Raw genomic sequence first — 21,028 nt, forward strand, 5'->3', positions numbered from 1 at the left:
ATTCTTGAAAGTTAGGTGATAACATCTGCCCCTGTCCCAGGACTCCCCTCTACACTCATCTTATAGATGAAGAAGCTGAGTCTTAGAGAGGCAAGGGAACTAAGGAAACTCGGTCTCTCTCTCTTCAGTGTTGGTTTTTTTGTTTTGTTTTGTTTTGTTTTGTTTTTGTGCCAAAGATTGAGCTCAGGTCCTTGCACTTGGGAGGCAGGCGGTGGCACCACTGAGCTAAATCCCTGCCTATCTCTTCAGTGTTTTTGATACAGGGTCTTACTACACAGCCCAGGCTGGCCTTGAACTACCAGTGATCCTCCCACCATTCTCTCAAGTGCTGGGACAATGATGATGCCCCCTGATCTCAACACTTCCTTTCTCTGCCCAAGTCTGGCATATTGTCTACAATTACAACACAGGGATAGAGCTCCTAGATACTTGAATTTTCTGCCTTGAGCTATAGACTTGTCTTGTTCCAGGAGCCGGTGATGGGAAGGACTTGGTGGTGGGAGAGAGGTGCAGGGGACAGCCTCCTCCCGTGGGCCAATGAAAGCTCCTGGTAATGCATCAATTAGTGGCACCCTTTATGCACAAGGCCACATAAATGCAGAGGCATTTAGAAATATAATTATGATGTGGTGACATTTTCAGAAGTGAAAAATCTGCTAGAAAGAAAGTGCCTGCTAGGAAATGACTAGTGTTAGAAAAGGCACAGCAACCACAGGGCCAAAGGTCCTGCAGGCCTTTCACAGGTGCGGAGACAGCACCAATAAGCTATGCACAGAATTAGGGGAGTTCTTCCTGCAGCTTCACATCCCATCCGGGGCCTCTTTTGGTTCCTTCAGCATCCAGCATTTGCAAACATTTCTATCTCAGCTCCTTACCTTTAATTTTACCCACTCTATGCCCCAGCGAAACGAACTTTGCTTTGTTCCAAGCACATGCCCTAGGCTTTCCTACTTTTCTGCATTTGCCCAAATTCTTTGCTCCATCTGGAATGCCCTTATGTCTCTTTTTTTTTGCCAAATGTCTAAATATTACCTATCCTCGTGGCCTTGTGCAAAGTCTTTTGCTCCATGAAGCCTTCCTTAATCTGTTCAGCTGGAAATGGTTATAAGACATTTTTTATTTCTTTTTAGTGGAATATTTCTGCTTTCTCCTTGTAAACATATGCTTTCTGAAGGCTAAATTCATATCTGTTTTATCTTTGCATTCCCAGTGTCATTTGTTTATTTATTGAATGAATCAATGAATGAATGTCCAGCTTTTGAACATACATCCGGCTACCTTGTAGGTGATGCTGAGTCAAAAAATACCCCGGGAGAATTACATTTGTTAATTTGTTAAGCATGTCTAGGTTCGAGGTCCTCTGCCAAGATTTTTGACACAATTAATTCTTAGGACTTGTGGTTTCTAATAAACAAATATAAATAACAAAGAAAAGAGCACACAGTCTCCAAGAGAAACGCAGTAAATCAAAGTTTAAAAAATGCATTTAATATGATAGATGAAGGCAGGAAGGATAATTATGATCGAAATTGCAACTGGAAAGTGAGTTCCAAGGTCTGACAAAGAGGAGCTCTTTAACCCTCTCCCCACTATGTGAGGACTCCATGAGAAGACAGCAGTCTGTAACATGGGACCATGCCACGGGGCTGCCAGCCTCCACGAGTTGTTTGTAAGTTGCACTTACAAGTCTATAGTACTGTGTGACAGCAGCCTGAACTGACAAAGGCCAAAAGGGAAGATGGCATGGCTAAAGGGAAAACAACTGTGAATATTGACTGACTATCCTCCATTTGGTACTATACAGAACATGTATAGTACTGATGTCCTTTATGGTAATGTTGGGGGCTTTTGGGTCCTGAAGAGAGTTTTGTTTGTTTGCTTTTTTTTTTTCCAGGTTCTTGATGTGCTAAACAAATTATTGGACAAGACATGCAGAAATAGTAGTGAGGGGGTCAGGGATTAGTTCAGTGGTGCCACCACCTGCCTTGCAGGTGCAAGGTCCCAAGTTCGATTTCTAGTTCCGAAAAAAAGAAAGAAAGAAAAGAAAAGAAAAAAGAAACTCACTTGGCCTGGCATCAGATTTAAGCGGTCCTATCAAAGATTCACTTGGTTTTGTGCCAGATGTAGATGAAGAATTGAAGATAAAACTTTCTGATTGGTTCTCCCATACTGGATTTGAGAACTGTATAGCTATCTGGATTCTGTGCATGTGCCCCGGGTCTCCATAGTTTATGGGCTGTCATGATTTTTAAGTGGTTTTTCCCATTCTAATCTCTTACCTCAGTAGCATTGTGTTTCAAAGAACATAGCCTATGAATATCTACTGAGGAAATACCTTGGGCTAGGAGTTGGAATTTGAATGTAAAAAGACATATTTCCTGCCCTCCATGAACTTACAGTCTCGAGAACAGCATCTGGACCAGCATTCTATAGAAGTTTGTTTGGAAGGCTCTGGAGGAGAGAGGAAACACCTGCAATGTCACCTGAAGGTCAGGGAGGTCTCAGGGATGACAAAGGCTGATGAAGTAGTGGGGTAGGACATGTCAGAGTAGAAGCTCTAGAGTCTATAGTCACGTGGAAGGCAGACTGCTTGCACTGGAATCTGATTACTCCACCATTAATTCTGTATAATTCTGATGGGCCACCAGCCTCAGCCTCCCTGACTGTAAGATGAGATAATTATACTAACTACTTACAAGCATTATAAAGATTACAGGAGAAAACCCCCAACCTATAGGTAGAACCCATCCACCCACCCTACCCAAGACTGACTCCTCATTCAAAATTCAAGTGAAAAAGATGGGCATGGTGGTGCTCACCTGTAATTCTAGCACTCTAGGAGGCTGAGGCAGGAAGAATCTGCAGTTTGAGTCCAGCCTGGGCAACTTAGAAAGACCTTGTCTCAAAATAAAAAAGGTCTGGGGAATGTAGCTCGGTGCAAAGGTCCTGAGTTCAATCTTCAGTATTATTCCTCCCCCAAATCAAGTGAAAGACTCTTCTGGTTCACTCTGGAGTTTTGTTGGTTGTTTAACCTTGTAACCCAGGAAGTTGGCATCTAATGGGAGGGTTGGCCAATAAGCATTTCTCTAAAATGTATCAAAGTTGAGCAAAGTAATTTTGTAGGCTGCTGATCATAGATTCTCAAATTGTCATTTACATAAAATGATAGCTTATCCATATAAAATGATAGCTTATCCATATAAAATAGCCCATGCCTGAAATGAACAGACTTATTTCCTAGCATGTTATCAGATGGGAGGAATATAGTGGGTCTTTGCTGAGCTATGGTTACTCTGACTCAGCAGGCTGGTTGAGTGTGGGTGGCCACATGGCCCCTGGGAGCATTCCTGCCCCTGTGGCATTAGTTTATTTTTTGTGCCTGTGTATTTTCCTTTGCAGAGCTCATCAGCATTCTATTGCCATGATGGTGTCTGGCTGATTATTATAGCACTGGCTCTGGATTAAGTGCACAGCAGACCTTAGAACCGGAGAAAATGTACACACAGCTCTAATTTCTTCCTGTAGCAAAAATTGCTTTGATATTGACTTTATGATAGCAACTATGTAAAATTATGCCTACATAAATAGTTGGGTTGAAAGCATTTAGAGATTTAGAGATTATTAAAGTTGTTTAGAGTTGCCTTTTTATGCAGTAGTAGTCTCCTGCTGCAAATAAAAAATTTTTATTTCATAGTTAAGGTGAAAGAATGAAAATAAAAGGAAGTTTAAAAAGGAGAGAGAAATGAACAGATAAGACAGGGCAAAGAAGGACATGGGAAGGATGGCTGGAAGTGGAGAAAGGTTGGAAGAGAGGGGTAGACTAAATTAAGGAAGGTTGGATGGAAGAAAGAGAAACAAATGTTTGGAAGTGCAGTTGAGCCTCAGGTGGCTGTGATGTCTGAACAATATTAGGTGAAACCAAACAATATTAGGCAGACATCTCCATTCAAGAATTTTTCTGATTTACTTAGAAAATAATTCTAGAAGAGCAGTGGGGATACTTTTATTTAGTCCAAGCATTCTATTGTTTTTTTGGTACTGGGGATTGAACTCGGGACCTTGGTGCTTGAGAGGCAGGGGGCAGAACAACTGAGCTAAATCCCCAGCCCCTGTTCCAAGCATTCTTTATAATTAACTATCTACATTTATATCATCTATATCTATTGTAATACAATCTGTAGTACAAATGTACTCCAAAAAATTTCTGCAATGAATAAATCCTATCTCCCAAGTAGATGTTAGCAAGGTCCAAGGCTCTACATTTCACTCATGTTGCCTCTGCAGTGACTCTCAGCCCTTCCAAGCACTACACACACACTCTAAAAATGGGATAAACAGAGCCGCTGCCTCAGCACAGACTCCTCTGTGGATATCGTAGCCCCAGATGGAGGCAGTCAAAATCTCTACCCTCCGTACCCAGCCCAGCCACCAGCTGGAACTGCTTTGCCCTCTGACACCCAAGCATAGACAAAATGATCCATGGGTAGTTTTGCTCTACCTTGCTCTTCCCATTTCCTGGACAACTATGGCTATGAAAAGGGCTTTCTCTTGGGAGGCATCCAGATGCCAGTACATATTAATAAAAATCATGGATGCTGCACTTAGCTTGCCTTTGATGATACCTGCATATTTCTGTTGGATTTTTTTTTTTTGTCTTGAGGATTTAGCTCAGGGGTACTCTACCACTAGGCTTTAGGTGCAGCCTTTTAAAATGTTTATTTTGAGATGGGATCTCACTAAGTTGCCCATGCTGGCCTCCAACTTGCAACCTTTTTGGCCCAGCTTCCCACATAGTTGAGAAATTTTATTGACATGTCTCATTGGGCTTCATACTTCTGGAAAGCTTACAGGGCTGTGTTCTGTGCTTCTTAACTTCTGGTCTCTGGTGTGAGTGTCCTTGCACAGAGGCATAAGCAAAGATCCCTCCTCCTCCCCTCACCTCCAATCCTCTCCCATTCCTCTCCCCCAGGCCGGCAGCCAGCTCCTCTCTTCCTGTTCAGGCCTCCACCAATGCTTTTGGCCCAGCTCCTTTTCTCTCATGACCTTGGTTTATCAGCTTCTCTCTCGCCTCCCATCTGTCTTCCTCCCCTGGAGCTGTCCATCAGCACATAAGTGCCTGTGCCAATGATCCTACTACTTAAGCTAACTCTGCCCTTTCCTGCCTACCCTCTCAGCTCCCTCCTTCCATTTCATAGCTAAGGTTTGGGGAACAGGAAGCCACCACTGGAAGTTTGCCTGTCCCTAACAGTTTATTGCACTGACCTGTGATTAGGATTCCTATTCATCCTTGTTTTTTTTGGTACCGGGGATTGAACTCGGGTCCTTGTGCTGAGCTAAATCCCTGGCCCTATCCTTGCTTTTAATTATTTATTTCGAGGTAAAATTTGTCTGGTTGATTTTTTTTTCTGTTCTGTATCTGTTAATGTTTGTCTTATTAGACGTTAAACTAATTACTAATTTATACATATGATGATAAATCTGTTCCTGTTTAGCATAAATATATTTATGAAAAAGCGTATTTTCTAAGACAAGAAATATTTGGTGAGAAGAGTGTGATATTTATTTTTTTCATTCTTGCAAATTTTTAAAATATCTGGCTGTGTAGACAGCTGGACTTTCATGTTAGCCTCAGCATTCAGTCTGTTGCAATGTTTTTTTGGGGGAGGGTACCAGGGATCGAACTCAGGACCTTGTGCTTGTGAGGCAGGCGGTGGAACCACTGAGCTAAAACCCTGGCTCTGTTGCAGTATGCTTTTAAACAGATGAAGAGAATCTGGACTCATGGATATGTGGGTAGAAGAGGGATGATTTCTTTAATAAGCTCTTCTTGGTAGTTGTCGATAGTGCAACTTGGATGACAAAACTCAAGACATGTTAGTTTCATATCTAGAAATTTCTTTTGTATTTTCAGTATAGTAATGGGAAAATGAGGACCTCAAAAAGGTAAAAATATCACAGTATATTACAAAAATAGCTGTGACCTCCCGCTTCTCACCCAGGGTCTTGAGGGCCCTCAGGCCTCTCCACTACATGATACCTTTCGAGCCATTGGTCTGAACCACTGTCGCTAATCCTTTTACAGTGATTTAGGATGGACACGGGACCCAACTCCAACAAAGGAGTCAGGAAAGGAATTCCCCCACTTTAAAATGCTTTCTTAAAGGTAAAAAAGAAAAAAAAAAGATTAAAAAGGTCCCCTAAGAAGACAGCTGAGCTGCTGCTGCTGGTCACTGCCGTGTTCATGTGTGTTTTGGTTTTTGCAAGGGGAACGGATACTACTCAGCCACAGAACCAACTACATTTGAGTTAGCTTAATTCAGGACTTACAGTTTTGCTAACGTGATTTTACATATGAAGAAAAAACAGAAAGGAAGAAGGGAGAGAGGGAAAGGATGAAGAAGGAAGGAAAAGAGGGAAGAAAGACCTACAACAATGGATATTCTGGGCACTTAAGACAAATGTTTGTACATCTAGGTTGATATTTCCCTGGTTTTTTTTTTTTTTTTTTTTTTTTTTTTTTTTGAGACAGGGTCTCACTATGTAGTTGAGACTGACTTGGAACTCTATGTAGCCCAGGCTGGTCTTGAACTCACAGCGATCCTCCTGCCTCAGCCTCCCGAATGCTGGGATATTAGGCGTGCACCACCACGCCCAGCTCATCTAGGTTGATTCTTATCCAGGTATCCCTAGCACTGAGTTCAGTATAATGCCTGGTGCAGCTCAGTGATGAAGTGATGTTCTTGAATGAATAAATGAATGTATGGTGTTTATTGACTGGTGATACTTTCTTCTTCTATTCTTTGTGAGCATAAAGAAAAGCAGAGCACTCTAAGAATGACAGGTTTCCTGGATGCTGTGAGACCTACCTAAACAGATATCTGCAAAGGCTCTTTTCTCTAGTTTGAGATATGAAACACTGATCCAATCCAAGGCATTTTGTATCCTTCTTTTTTTTTGGTACTGGAGATCAAACTTGGGCCCTAGAGCCACTGAGCTAAATCCCTACGTGGCATTTTGTATCCTAAAGGAAATTAGGCATTTGCCTGACAGAACCTAAAAATATGGAATTTTATACAGTGACTTATAGTTTGTAAGGTGTTTTCATGACAGTTTCATTGAGTCCTCAAAAATCAAGCTATGGTGCATGACTATTACTCCACTTGAGAAGATGAGAAAATGGGAGGAGGCCTGTAGGGGTAAGGCAGTGGCTTAAGGTCACATCACTGATCAGCAGTAGAGTCAGGACTAGAACTATATCCCAGTGTTCTTGGTGGCTGGGCCTCCAAACACTGTGACCACAGCTCATGGTCATGGAGACTTGCTGATCTCTCCGGAGTGAGGAAGGGAAGGGGCGCAGGGCAAACTGGCCTTTATCTTTTGTCCCAAGCCCCACCTGTCTTGGAAATCCAGGAGTATGAGAGCTGGAAGGTAGCCTGTGACCCACCTCAGCTGAATGGTGCCAGAATGACATAGCCCTCACTCTGATGACTTTACCTGGAGGGAATCTTCTCTGCTGCACTGACAGCCACGTTAGAAATGGATGTGGCCAAGGATCTTTCCTATCTAGGGCTCAGTGGAAACTAGCAAGGGTCAGATTCGAAGCTTCCCATTCTTCTGCTGACCTGGGACATGAAGGCTCCAACATGGACACAATACAGAATGGAGGGGTGGCAAGGAGCTTGAGGAGAGAAAGAGCAGAAAAGCCTGGGTGTCACAGCTGCAAAGGGACTCAGGTCTTTACCTACAGTGTGGGCAAAGGCAGGATACTCCAGACCTGCCTTTTCATCCCAGTACTGTGCTGAGGTGTGCCTCTCTGGAATTCAGATGCTGTCAATTCGATAGCACTAGGGGGCGTGGACTCTGAGAGGTGGTTGTACCCTGAGTCCTTCCTCACTGATTCCATGAAGGTTCTTATAAAAGAGGCTTCACCCAGCACTCAGCGCTGAGCACTTGCCTTTCTACCTTCTGCCATGTAGATGTGAAGCAGCAGGCAAGACCAAATGTGGGGCCTTGATCTTGGACTTCCCAGCCTCCGGAACTATGAGAAATAAATTTTTGTTCTTTTTCTTTTCTTCCAACACTGGGGATTGAATGCAGGGACACTCTACTACTGAGCAAATTGCCAATACTTTTTATTTTTCACTTTGAGACAGGGTCACACTAAGTTGCCCAGGCTGGCCTTGAATTTGTGATCCTCTTGCCTTAATCTCCCAATCACTGGGAATTGTAAGTGTGTCATGCCATGCCCAGCTAAAGTTTTGTTCTTCATAGATTATCCAATCTCAGGTATTTTATTGTAGCAGCACAAATGGACTGAGATACCCTGCCACTATTTTGTTGTGAGACTATAAGCAGATGGCTTAGCAGAACTTACTTGTTATGGTTAAGCCTCCCTACCCCCTCCACGCTGGGTCTCATGTGTGCTAGGGGAGCACTGTCATGGAGCCACAGCCCAGCCCCATGGCTGTTGGTCAACTTGGTTAGTTTAAGAGATGCCCAGGAGATGTGTGAACACATTTCTGGGAGTCTGTGAGGATGTTTTCAAAGGCAATGGGCATGTGGGCCAGCAAGCTGAGTGGGAAGATTTATTCCCAGTGTGGGTGGCATTTTCCAATAAGCTGCGGGCTCAGATGGGATGAAGTAGGAAGAAAGAGGAAGCCTGCCTGTGTGTCCAAGCTACATTCTGTTTTGTTTTTGTTTTTTTTTTTTTTTGGTAGCAGGGATCAAACTCAGGTCCTTGCACTTGCTAGGCAGGCACTGGAACCACTGAGCTAAATCCCCAATCCCAAGCTCATTCTTCTTGAGCAGATGTGTCTTTTGCTCTGGTCCATGGACATCAGACTCCAGCATCTTCGGCCTTTGCATGTGGACTCACTCTGTGACTCTCTGGGGAGCTTCCAGACTTAGAGTCTCAGGCTAGGGTTGCATCTTTTGTCTCTCTTATTCTGAGGTTTCCAGTTCCTTGAGCTCATCAGCCACTGGCTTCTCTGGCTCTCTAGCCTTTGATCCTGTAAACCAATCTAACAAATATCCCTTTATAATTATATATTATAACATATAATAAATAAATGTAATGCATTCTATTGATTCTAGTCCTCTGAAGAAACTTGACCAATATATTATTTTAAAAAACAAGGTGTATTGATCAGCTTTTCTGTTTCTGGGGCAAAATACATAACACCCACAATTTAATGGAGAAAAGGGTCTGGGGATTTAGCTCAGTGGTTCTGCCGCCTGCCTCACAAGGACCTGAGTTCGATCCCTGGTACCAATAAACAAACAAACAAACAAACAAACAAACAAACAAACAAACAAACAAACAAACAAACAAACAAACAAACAAACAAACAAACAAACAAACAAACAAACAAACAAACAAAGGAGAAAAGGTTTGTTTTGGCTCATAGCTTCCGATAGTGCAATCTACAGTTGGCTGGATCCAAGGCAGGAACTGCAAGGCAACAGTTCTAGCAGAAGAGAAAAGCTGCTCAAACTTTGGCAGCCAGGAAGCAGACAGAAAGCAAGAAAACAAAGAGAGAGATCTACTTTCCAAGGGCACTTGCTCCACAGTGACCCACATCTTCCCCTGGGCCCCACCTCTTAATAGTGCCTTCAGGTAGGAGCTCATCTGTGGATTAATCCAGTGATCTGATCACCTTCCTAAAGCCCTGCCTCTGGAAGGGTGAGATAGTGGGGATTTATTCATATCTAAAACGTAACAAATGGTGAAAATTAGATGGTCTCAGAACGGATGACATGTGACAGCACAAAGGCCATATACATAAACTTAATCAATTAAAAATTTTTTTGAAAGAACAAGAAACATCATTTATTCATGTAACAGAAAATGAATTGTGAGATTTATATACACATATATTAAAATACATGTATATGAATGTATGTGTTCAAAATACATGTATGTGCATATATGTATTCAAACATCTTACAATCTCATAGATGACAAATGTAAATGTCGTTAGAAAAGTAACCCAGGCCTGCTGCCCTGATCTTAGCAGACCTGGTTATTAGCCCATCTCCACACTAGGTGCTCAGTGACGTTGTTGGTACCAGTTCTACTTGCGTAAATGTTTTGAGTGTGTGAATATGAATGAGAAGTGTGCCCAGCCTTATTTCTTCTGTGAAAGCAAGTATAGTGAAAAGATATTTGGAGTTGCACACACCTGTGTCTCTTCAGGTCTACTTCTCCCCAGCCATGTAATGGCGGACTGATCTCCATCACTGCCTCTGTGAGATGGCAGACTTTAGTACAATCACTCCAAGCAGCTGTCCTGGCGTATGCTTAGTAAGGTGAGTCTCTAATAATGGGCTTGGAAAAGAGAACAGAGTCGTCCCGGGAAGGGTGGGATGGGACAGGATGACTTAGGGTAGTTTTTTGCAGTCCAGATACTCATGTGATGATTTACAGCTCTCACAGCAATGGCGTTTAAATGGATTTGTCATGTAAGATCTCGAATGGGGACCTGCAGTGTGAGTCTTCACTGGCCCAGGTGACATGGCAACTTTATTTTAGCCAAAAGGCAGCAAGTTCTTTAGCTCTGCCTAGTGCTGATGTTAAATAACACAGGCAAGAAAGATGACAAGGAAGAAGAAAATGAAGGAATAAGGAAAGAGATTTAAGGGAGAAATAAGAGAAAGTTGCTAAATAGAGGAAATAAGAAAAAAAAAGGGGAGCAGGTCATAGAGAGGGATGCTTTCTCCCCACAGTCCCTGCTCAGTGCCCAAGGGTCCTGGGGGGCCTAGATCAGCCCCTCAGCCTGGAGCTCTAGAGCAAGCCGTCTGTTTCTTCTTTTGGCTGTAAGCAACTCATATGGGGAAATGTTGGATGAGATTCCCCTGGGGCAGTGTGGGTGGAAGAGGTCTCTTCATTAGTCTTTAAATTTTGTCACTGCTGGGGACTGTCACCCATGTCAGAGCCATCTGGACATAAACTCTGTCTTTCTATTTTTCTTTTTCCAAATGCCTTTGCCAAGAAGAATATTTAGTACATTTAAATGTAAGAAACTAGGACATAGAGAAAAGAAATGGAATGTTAGCATGTTTTGACATTTTTTCATAAAATTCAAATGTACTTGTGGGGTTATTAGGTTCCTGGGATAATTTGCTTTTCATTCATTCATTCATTCATTCATCCATACATTTATTGTTTTTCAACTTCTAGGCCACAGAGCTTGATATATATCAGGCACAGAACAGGCTGCTGTTAGCTTCTAGAAGGAACACAATGCCGGTGGAATTGAACCGGTGGTACATATGCTGCTGCAGGCACACAGGGCCCTCTCTGCCCACACTTGAACCAAGTCACCAGCCGCTGAGCACTGGATAAGAGCTGTTTTTTCTAAACTAAAACCTCAGTATTTGTGTTCGTGGCAGTGCTGGCACTTTGTGATAAGTAAGTGGGTTTGGGTTGCAATGTGGGCTCTCATTTCTAAAAGGCTCTCCATCACTGACTTATGCCATAAAGATGAGACCACACACAGACAAAAGAACAATAGAGGATATGGCTAGCCATTCCCTTAGTTGCACATCTGGTTAAAAAGCAAAGGCAAGGCTCACTCTCATGAGACCCTCCCTACAGCGTTCTATCACTCTGCCTTTTCCTACTCAGCACCTTCACATCCTCTGTGCTTTAAAGCACTCCTGCTTAGAAGTAACTTCTTGGTTAAATAGCCCCATTTCTTTAGTGGTCAAACTTAAGTCATGATCTTTTTTTTTTTTTTTGTACTGGGGATCGAACTTGGGACCTTGTGCTTGCAAGGCAGAATGTGGAACCACTGAGCTAAACCTCCAACCCTATCATGATCTTTTCTTTTACTTCACTACACTTCCTATCTACTATGGTCTAATATTTGTATTCCCCTAAAATTCATATGCTGGAACCCTAATCCCCAATGTGAGGTAGGAAGGGGAGTCTCTGGGAAGTAGTTTGGTTCATGGGGATGGAGCCAGTAGGATGGGATCAGTGCCCTTACAGAGAGCTGCTTCCTGTCCTCCTCCAGAAGGTGTAAGGATGACAGCCATCTACAGGTCAGGAGTGGCCACACCTTGGTCCTGGACTTTCTAGCTTCCAGAACCGGAGAAGCAAAGCTCTGTTGTGTAAATCATGCAGTCTGAGGTACCTTATTACAGCAGCTGGAGTGGCCAAGACACTGCCACTCTTCTCTCATTTGGAGTGGTTGCTAGTTCTCAAGTCCCTCCTAGGGGTCAGATCTTTTCCCTCTGTCATCTTGAAGTCTCACCAGCACATCTTAGAAGGAACTGAAACTCAGCAGGATTTCATTTCTTGCCTAGAGCACATAGGTAGAAGGTGGTAGAGTCAGCTTTTGACCTTTTGGTCAGCTTGACTTCCACCAGATTGTGCCGTGACACAGGAAGCTTTCCCTCCCCCACTGGTGACTTAATTCCACCTCTGCTCTCGCCCTTGCCTCGAAACCAAAGAATTTCAATCAGGAGACCATGCCCCTTGGTTCCCTCTCTCTTAATAAATGTTTGATTGATTCTAAATGAGCTGTCACTATGCTTTGGAATGAGAATTACAAGCAGCTCCATAAGCAGATTGTATAGTGACAGCCATGTAACCCAAGCTGTTACTGTGACAGCAGCTGAGGAGGAAGAGTATTTAATTACGGAGATGGGAGAAAGGGGACCAGAGGGTCTGGTGGGAGCGTTGGTGTTCCGACCTTAGATCAAGAAGCCAGACTGTTCTGTCTCTCTGCGTCCTTTTAAGTTTTTAAATGACATTTTCTTAAGTCAAAGCTCCTTATTGCATTTAAAAACTGCACTAATTTTAAAACTCCTCCTTCTTGTGGGAAATAGGAATGATAAAGTGTGAACTTCTATTGCCTCTGAGAATCTGTCGCTGAGATCTGGAAGCACATAGTATTTTTTTTTTCCTATGATGATCTTGAGGTCACTTTATTAAATTAAATTGCTGAGGCTCACAATTGCACCTTGCCTGGGTGGGAATAGTCCGGACATTCCACGGTGGGGGGGCTCCTGTGGCCAGCTGTGTGGTGTCCTGCTCACTCTCATAGGCTTCTGCAGAGTGAGTGGCTCTTTCACTTATGAGCCATGAGGCCCAGCCAAATCATTTAACCTTTTTAAGCTTTGGTCACCTCACCAGTGACAAAGAGAGACTGCTGTTACCTACCCCACAGGGTCTCACCAAATGTGATATTCTATGTCTAGTACCAGACTGCTTCAAATGTCCTGGGCACCTCTAGTGAGTCAGCCCAAGGTGCCCTCTTGCTACCTTTAAGAAGCACGGGTCAATGTGCAGAATTATGAAAAGGAGCTCCTCTGTGGGTGAGCCCAGCCCTGAGCAAGGGACAAGGCTCAGTGGGTGGGCAGCAGGCAGGATGTCAGACCCCATCACCCAGCCTCTCCCGTGACCACACACAGCAAACCACCAAGGGCCCAGCACATTTTAATCAGCCAGGATTTGGTAGCTGTTAAATATGGCATTGTTTACCCTATGTCTACCAATACCCAAAGAAACAGATGGCACTAAAGAATTTGGGCTTTGTTTCTGAGGACTTTTGTGGTCTTGCCCATTTGTTTTTGGTTTGTGAGAAGATTGGGCCAAGTGCCTTAAGTGCCTGAAGGCTAATCAGGACTAAGAGTGAGAAAGAGGAAGGTGGTGTTGATGCAGGTGGTCAGGGTCAGGGGAACCTCACCTGGCAGTGTTTACCCTGGTGTAACAAGTCAGCTGGGAGAAGCCAGTGTAGATGAAAGGATTCCAGAGCTGGACTCAGAAAACCCAGATTCTTTGCATGTTTACCCTGAGATCATGGACCAGACCTATAATTTCCTTATTGAAAAATTTGATTTATGGGCTGGGGAATGTAGTTTTATGGTAGAGTGATTGCCTCACGTACACAGGTACACAAGGTCCTAGGTTCATTTTCCCATACCTGCCCCCACTGAGTTACGATCACCTTTTCCTAGGGCTTGACAGATCAGATTAGTTTATGAATAAGTGAATTCTGTAAAGAAAGTCTTTTCTCCTCTTGAAGTACCATGTAAATGTATGTTAGGTTTGTGGAAACAAGAAAATTCCAAATTCAACACCTATAGTTGGGGACACACACACACACACACACACACACACACACACACACACACCTGGCACAGTTGCGCATCATCTGGTGGACATAAATGGAATTGCAAGGTCGGGACATTGGTTGACTGAGCCTTGCAGCTAATGCTTGGCTGTTTACCCCCAAGCATTCTGCAACATTCTCTGCTGTTGGTTAGTAGAGAAGATGTTTGCGTTTCTTGTTACGGCAAAAAGATTCGTACTCGTTGAAACCTACAACTTATTTGTCGTGTCCAACATCTAAATTTCATGAGAATTCCCCAAAACAACCTTACGGGAAACCTCACCTGAAATCTTAGAACTCCTCTCTTCTCCGCCTCCATATACTCAAAGTGTTCACAGAGCTGACTCATCACCAGAAATGCTGCAGAAAATGCAATGACCTAATTACCAAGAAAGTCAATTAATAGCTGTCATAAAGACTGGCTGTGTCCAGCTTGGACGCACTGAGAATCTATGACTTCACCTACTTTCCTGAAGCTCTCCTAAAAATGCACAACTGGGCACAGTTCCACTGGAGCACTAAATCAATCAGGAAAACAGAGTTGCCTGTGAGACAATGACAATTTAGGGTTCAAGAAAGCTTCAACTTTGGCTTATCCTTTTTCTTTTGTACAACCCCCCACCACCACCGGGCATGGAACTCGGGACCTTGTGCTTGTGAAGCAGGCGGTGGAATCACTGAGCAAAATCTCCCACCCCTTGTCCGTTTTCTTAATGGATGCCTTCTTTATTTTTCGTGGACCTGTGAAACACATTGCCATTTGTGATCGAATCTAGTTTGTTTCTCCTAGGTGATAAATGAGTCTTTCATCTTCTAGGACTAGTGAATGAGCTGATTAAGCTGTTCAGCATTCAGAGATGACAAATTTGCTTCTGAGACTTGGATCTGGTGTCCTCTCGTGAGGTAGCATTAACTCCCGGGAAGTGTAATTATGATTAAGGATATTGAGTTACTCTTCCACTTCGGAACAGGAAAAATAGTAACCATTTTTCTTAGCCCCTAAGGAAACTGTTGAAACAGGGGAGCCGCATTTGGAGCCTTCACGCACAGTACTGGGGAGGTGTGGGACCCTGATGACGGGATGATCTTTTTTACAACAGTCTGGACATGGAAGACAAGGAACTAGGAGCAAGAGGCTGAGTCAGAGGGAAACTGGAAAAAAAACAAAACAAAACTTGGAAATAAGTGATTCGATCTGCTCGACCTGTACATCCCACCCTTTGTCTGCATTTTTAGTTTTCACTTTCGTTTTGCACTTCATTGTATGGTCGTCATCCAGTGGAGTCAGCCCTGCCATGAGCTGGAGCAGCCTTCCAGTAAGGCACAGCACCCCACACCCTGGCTCTGCCCTCTCCGATCCCACATGCTTCCGTGAAGGGCACTGCATTCACAAGGGTCTGAGCACCACCGATCTTACAGTTGCGGAGGCTTTAGGTACTTGGTAACCAAACTTCTTTGCATTGGTTTCCAGACCAGTGATTCTCAACCCAGGGACAATTTTGCCCCCTAGAGGACATCTGGCAAGGACCAGAGAAAGTTTTAGTTGTCACAATTAAGGGTGTTCCTGGCATCTAGTGCAGAGGTTAGGGAAGTTCACATTTTCCCACTGAAAATTTGATATTTAAATCGCTGAAATAAATAGACAATAGATCCACAGGAGAAAAGGCAGACAAATTTAACATGCACTTGTCCATAGGAGTTGTACAAAATATGAAATATCAAAGAAGAATCACATAGTTAAAGCTTAAATAACCTCTCCCTAAGGGAGAGGGAATGAGCGGCTCTAAGTAATTTTTTATGTGTAGTAGATGGTGTTCATGGGAAAGAATGTGTCAGAAGAATAGACAACTGCATCCGTGACTTCCACTGCACCAGGACGAAGTTCCTCTGAGCTCGGAATGTGGTGTGTGATGTTCAGTCTCTTCCTCTGTAATAAGACTTTGATCTTTCCCCATGGCTGAGATTTCAGGGAATGGATTGGAGGCACTTGTGCTCCTTCCAGAGGAGCTTCCAAGAAGGACTTCCGAGCAAGCCCCGCCCTGCACTGCTGGGCCTGGATGCTCTCAGTCTGACACACAGTCGTATTTGGGATATCATCTTCTGAGCCCTCAGAAGGCCACCGATGCTGCTAAATACCTGGCATTTTACAGAACAGCTCTCAACAACAAGGGTGAGCTAACTAAAAACTGTCAGAAGTGCCAAGTTTGGGAAATCTTGTCTTGGGCCAATTGCAAAATCTTACTGATAGAGAAAATTTTTTAGCAAAAAAACCAGAAACCCTACTAAATGTAAAATGACTTCTGCCATTTGCTTTGTTTAGTTCAGAATCACTAGTCTCTGCTTGAAAGTTCTGTCAATGAAAAGAACCATTGTTAACGTTGCTGACCAGACACGCCCCCTCCCAGATGAACGTTAGTGATAACCTCCTCTAACAGAAGGGCTACCTCCCGGTTAGTTAAAAAATTACTTAGACAGATGGAATTCAACAGTCTCACCACATTCTTTTGAATATCAGCAAAGTGACTGTGAAAATAAAATGTAACCACCTGAATAAGATCAAGGCTGTAAAACCCTATAAAAGAAGGAGTTGTAGCCCAGTACTGGATCAATCCAGGCACTGCTTTATGTGGGAGCTATCTTTGTTGACAAATAAATCTTTTTTTAAATTTTACTTCCATTCTGCCACCTCTCTGTGTGTCACTTACCAATTCCTTCTGTAACACCACATTCTTTCCTAAAGCAAGCAACGTATAGGATTACAGAGCAGTTGCTACGACACTGTACAGCGATACAACCACAGAACCTCAGTGACATTAAATAGTAAGCTATGGCTTTTGCTGAGTCTTAAATTCATCTGGGAAGTTGTGCTAATCTGGCCCGGCTTGGCTAGCGTTGACTAAGCTCTCTTAGATCTCTACAGTCAGCTACTGGGTGGCTGTGAATCGGTGCAACTGATTGTTAGTGTGTGCTGTCAGCTAGTGTGACAGGGATGACGGCTCATGTGGCCTGTCATTTGTCAGAAGGCTAGCCTGGCCCTGGGTTAGTGGCCAAGTTCGAGAGAGCGTATATGCAAGTGAGCCCTCTAGAGGCAGGGACTGAGAACTGCATCCATGACTTCCACTGCACACTAGCAGCCAAAGCAAGTCACCAAGATTCAGAGCATGAAGAACAGACACATCTTTATATTTTAAATTTTATTAATATTATTTTTGGTATCGGGGTTCAAACTCAGGACTTTACACTTGTGAAGCAGGCGGTGGAACCCCTGAGCTAAATCCCTGGCCCCAGACACATCTTCTTATGAGGAGAGCTACAGAGCCAATTGCAAGTGGCAAGGAGACTGGGACAAATAAAAAATTGCAGGTATTGTTGTGATGAACCTACACACCCTTCTTCTCCAATTCATACTGCACTTGTGCTTTGGATTCAGTCAAGCACTACCTCCTGCAGCTGTCTACACCCCTCTCAGAGGCCCCACCCCAGGGTCCCAGGCTGGCGTGTCTCAGAATTCATCACATTGCCGTATGATGTGGACACACCATTGGCTGTTACCCAGAGATGCTGTGATGCCTTGAGGTCAGGGGCAGAGAGTGAATGGATGCACTCACTCTTAGTTTCCTTTCTCTACATGTGTCCTAACGGTTTTGTAAACCTGGCTGTGGGAGACAGAGGTAAAGAGCTTAGGCTGTGGAGGGAGAATGCTTCTTGTTCCAATCCTGTCTTTGCCTCTTACTAGGGCAAACCAAGCAAGCTAATTAATCTCTCTGTGCAGTGGGGATCCTGATAGTGTATCCCAGAGGAACTTTGAGTTCATCCATTCATTCAGCAAATATCTCTGGGGCGCTTACTTGTTTCCTGGACACTGGTCCTTCCTCTGCCCACTCAGTAAGAGAGTCATATATGTCACCAGCCAGTTGGCTTCTCAGCCCATGGCTGCACTTTGCTTCTGTGGTTGGTTCTGCGCCCTCTTCAGTCTTTGGAAGAGATTATCATTTCCTTCTCTAGGAGTGGAGTTGGCAGTCAGCTCACCTCCAGGGCAATGCTTTTCCCCCTGGTGGAGGAAGTCCATACAGCCCAACCCTGACACCCAACTCATCACAGATGCATCCACTGGGCTGTCTATCCCTACAGATGACAGGGATATCCGGGAGGACTGTGTGGCAGGGAGCTCTTGCCAAGCTGGAAAGCTGATTCTTTGTTGCTGTAACATTTTGGGAACTGTTAAAATAAGACACATATATGAATTCAGACAGATTTTTAAATGGCTGCATAAAACATCTACTTCTGTCATAGACTGGTTTTTGTGGGTTTTATAAGATGAGAAATGAGACAATACCTTATGAATAATACACTGACTCAGCTCTGTGAGTCGCACTGCCCCTCCCCGTGTGACTGTGTCTGCCGCTTTTAATATCCTGCAAATTGGCCCAGTGTCTTTCACTCAGTGGGTCTCAGCAGAAGTAGAATCTGGCAGGCGTGTGGCGTCACCAGCTTCTCCCACGTTCCCAGCTGCCAAGTCAGACGACTCTTGCTTGGCCTTGAAATTGCTCTCCTTCTCAGAGGTTTCAGGTTAGAACTGAAGGCTTGCAAGAGAGTCTCAGTGTTTGGTGGAAGCTGGATAAATAAAGGAGAAATCGAGGCAAACCCAGCTGAAATTAAAGTTGGGTTTGCATTTTCATGGCCTCACTTGTGGAATTTTCTATACTATTACCACTACTGAACACTCATGTCTGTACTAATATTTTAAATCTCTAAAATACTTTCAAGTTACACAGTCAGGGGGGTTATTTTAGTACCAGTTAAACTGATTTTGAAAGTGTGTTTAAATTTGCATGGTAGTTCTCTTACTTTCAAAGTAGATAGTAAGCTTTTTTGGTGCAAAGGCTATATCTTAAATTTGTCTTCTTCCCTCCACAGTCCTAGCACCAAGTTTAATTCCTACCTGTGAGTTGTCACAAATTGGTAGCTCATGAATTTGTGTGGTTTGGCTAGTTTTTGTTTTGTTCTGTCTCAGTGAATATTGTGAAAAGTGATGAACTTAGGGAGATATCACATTAATACCCTAATATAACCATCCTAACATGGGAGGTTATATGCTTGGTCACTGCCTATGTGCATGTGGTCCTTCCCAAGGGATTTGGGTTTCTGCCACTGCTTGAAGCCAATTTGCTTGGAGTTTCTTCCCATTACCACTTCTCTACCTAAGTCTTGCCCTTACTTCAGGATATAATTCTGGTCCCATGTTATCTTCAAAGTCTCGGTGATGTACACCTCTGAGTGCCACCAGCACCTACCTCCAGTGTTTTTCACTGGGCACCTAGAACATGTATTCTGGTGTTGTTACTCTTCTTTGCAGTTGTGTATGTATATGTATGTGTGTGTGTGTGTGTGTGTGTGTGTGTGTAGCAAGTGAGTTTGGGACTCTGAGAGAATCATTAATCAGGGTACTTTCCTGAGAGTCTATTTTAGGGCCAGGTTGCTCTTGCACAAATCTTCACTTAACATTTCGTTACCACCATGCATCCCTTTTTATTCTTTATCCTTTACTACCCTCATTAAAGAAAGATATTTCAAGCCTCCAAGATTCCTCCAAACCTTGACTATTTCTCTTTAAATTCTGCAAAAGACACCAGTTATTTGTTAAGCATCTGTCTTGCATTCTCTTAAGCTCGCTAGATGTTTTCCTGAATTAGTTCAATTGCAGGAGACAGACTGTAGCACAAATGAATTTAGACAAATCCAATAGTGTCATGTTTCTTTAACAGATAATTATTAGCACCTAACCCTGTGCCTTGTGCTGATTAAACACCACTGGCAAGTCATTCCTGCCTCTCGAAGGAACTTTTAGTCTGGCTGGAGAAATACTACATACACACATGAATATGTAAATAATTTAAGACCCTATGTGCTGCACTTAAATGTCAATAAGTGCTACAAATTCCAAGGAAAGGATGTCTCTGAAGAGCAGGGGAGATTTTAGCAGAGGCAGAGCTATTCTGGGACTTGAGGAGAAGTAGAATTTACAGAGGTGAAATGGAGCAGAGACGGCACCAAGAGATCAGGGAGAACGTGTGGATGTTAGGATTTAACACTTTAGACTCACCAGTAATCTGACACTCAGAATCTCATCACAGGTTTCTGTATCTCATTCCTTATGTGAGACAGATCTTGTGTGATATTGTCCTGAAGATTAAATGGAGATTAAATGGAAAAAAATAGGAAAGTGTCTCATGTAGTGTCTAAGAAGAGATCAAGAATTGCTGACTTGCTTATAGGAACTGTCAAAGGTGATCAAAGCATGCAGGGCAGGGCTGGGGCAGACTAATGAGGATTCACAGGAATGATGGGACCTCTGGTGGGAGCATTAGGTTCATCTCACCTGCGGGAAAGTTTTAGTGGCCTGGGTTGGGGCCATAAGCCATTGGTTGGGTTGATGAGGGCAGCACTGCTCAGGTTGCAGCATATTTGAGAAGCTCCTAATTTGGAAAGTACACATGCTGAGTCCTGGAAGGGTGGGTGGCAGGAGGGGGCCGAGCCTCTTCTCCGTTCATTGAATTGAGTGGGTTTTCCTTTCTAATCATTTGAGAAATACTTGTGTAAAAGTAAGACTTCTAAAATAAGAAAATTCTGGAATAGTGAAATAATGAACTAAATCTAAGATGACTCAATTCTAGAGCATAGAATTTACAATATGAAAATCCTAGGGCCAGGGATTTAGCTCAGTGGTTCTGCTACCTGCTTCACAAGTGCAAGGTCTTGAGTTTGATCCCTGGTTACAAAAAAAAAAAAAAAAAAAAAAAAAAAAAAAAAAAAAAATCCAAGAGGGGCTCCCTCCACCAGTGTTCAGTCAGCAATTCTGGGTGCTTTCTCTACCCTGAGCCCCTCAGCTGTTTTGTACAGTATTCTAG

The sequence above is a fragment of the Fukomys damarensis genome, unplaced genomic scaffold (genome assembly GCF_012274545.1).
Source record: "Fukomys damarensis isolate Sample0158 unplaced genomic scaffold, DMR_v1.0_HiC HiC_scaffold_16, whole genome shotgun sequence".
NCBI lineage: Eukaryota > Metazoa > Chordata > Mammalia > Rodentia > Bathyergidae > Fukomys > Fukomys damarensis.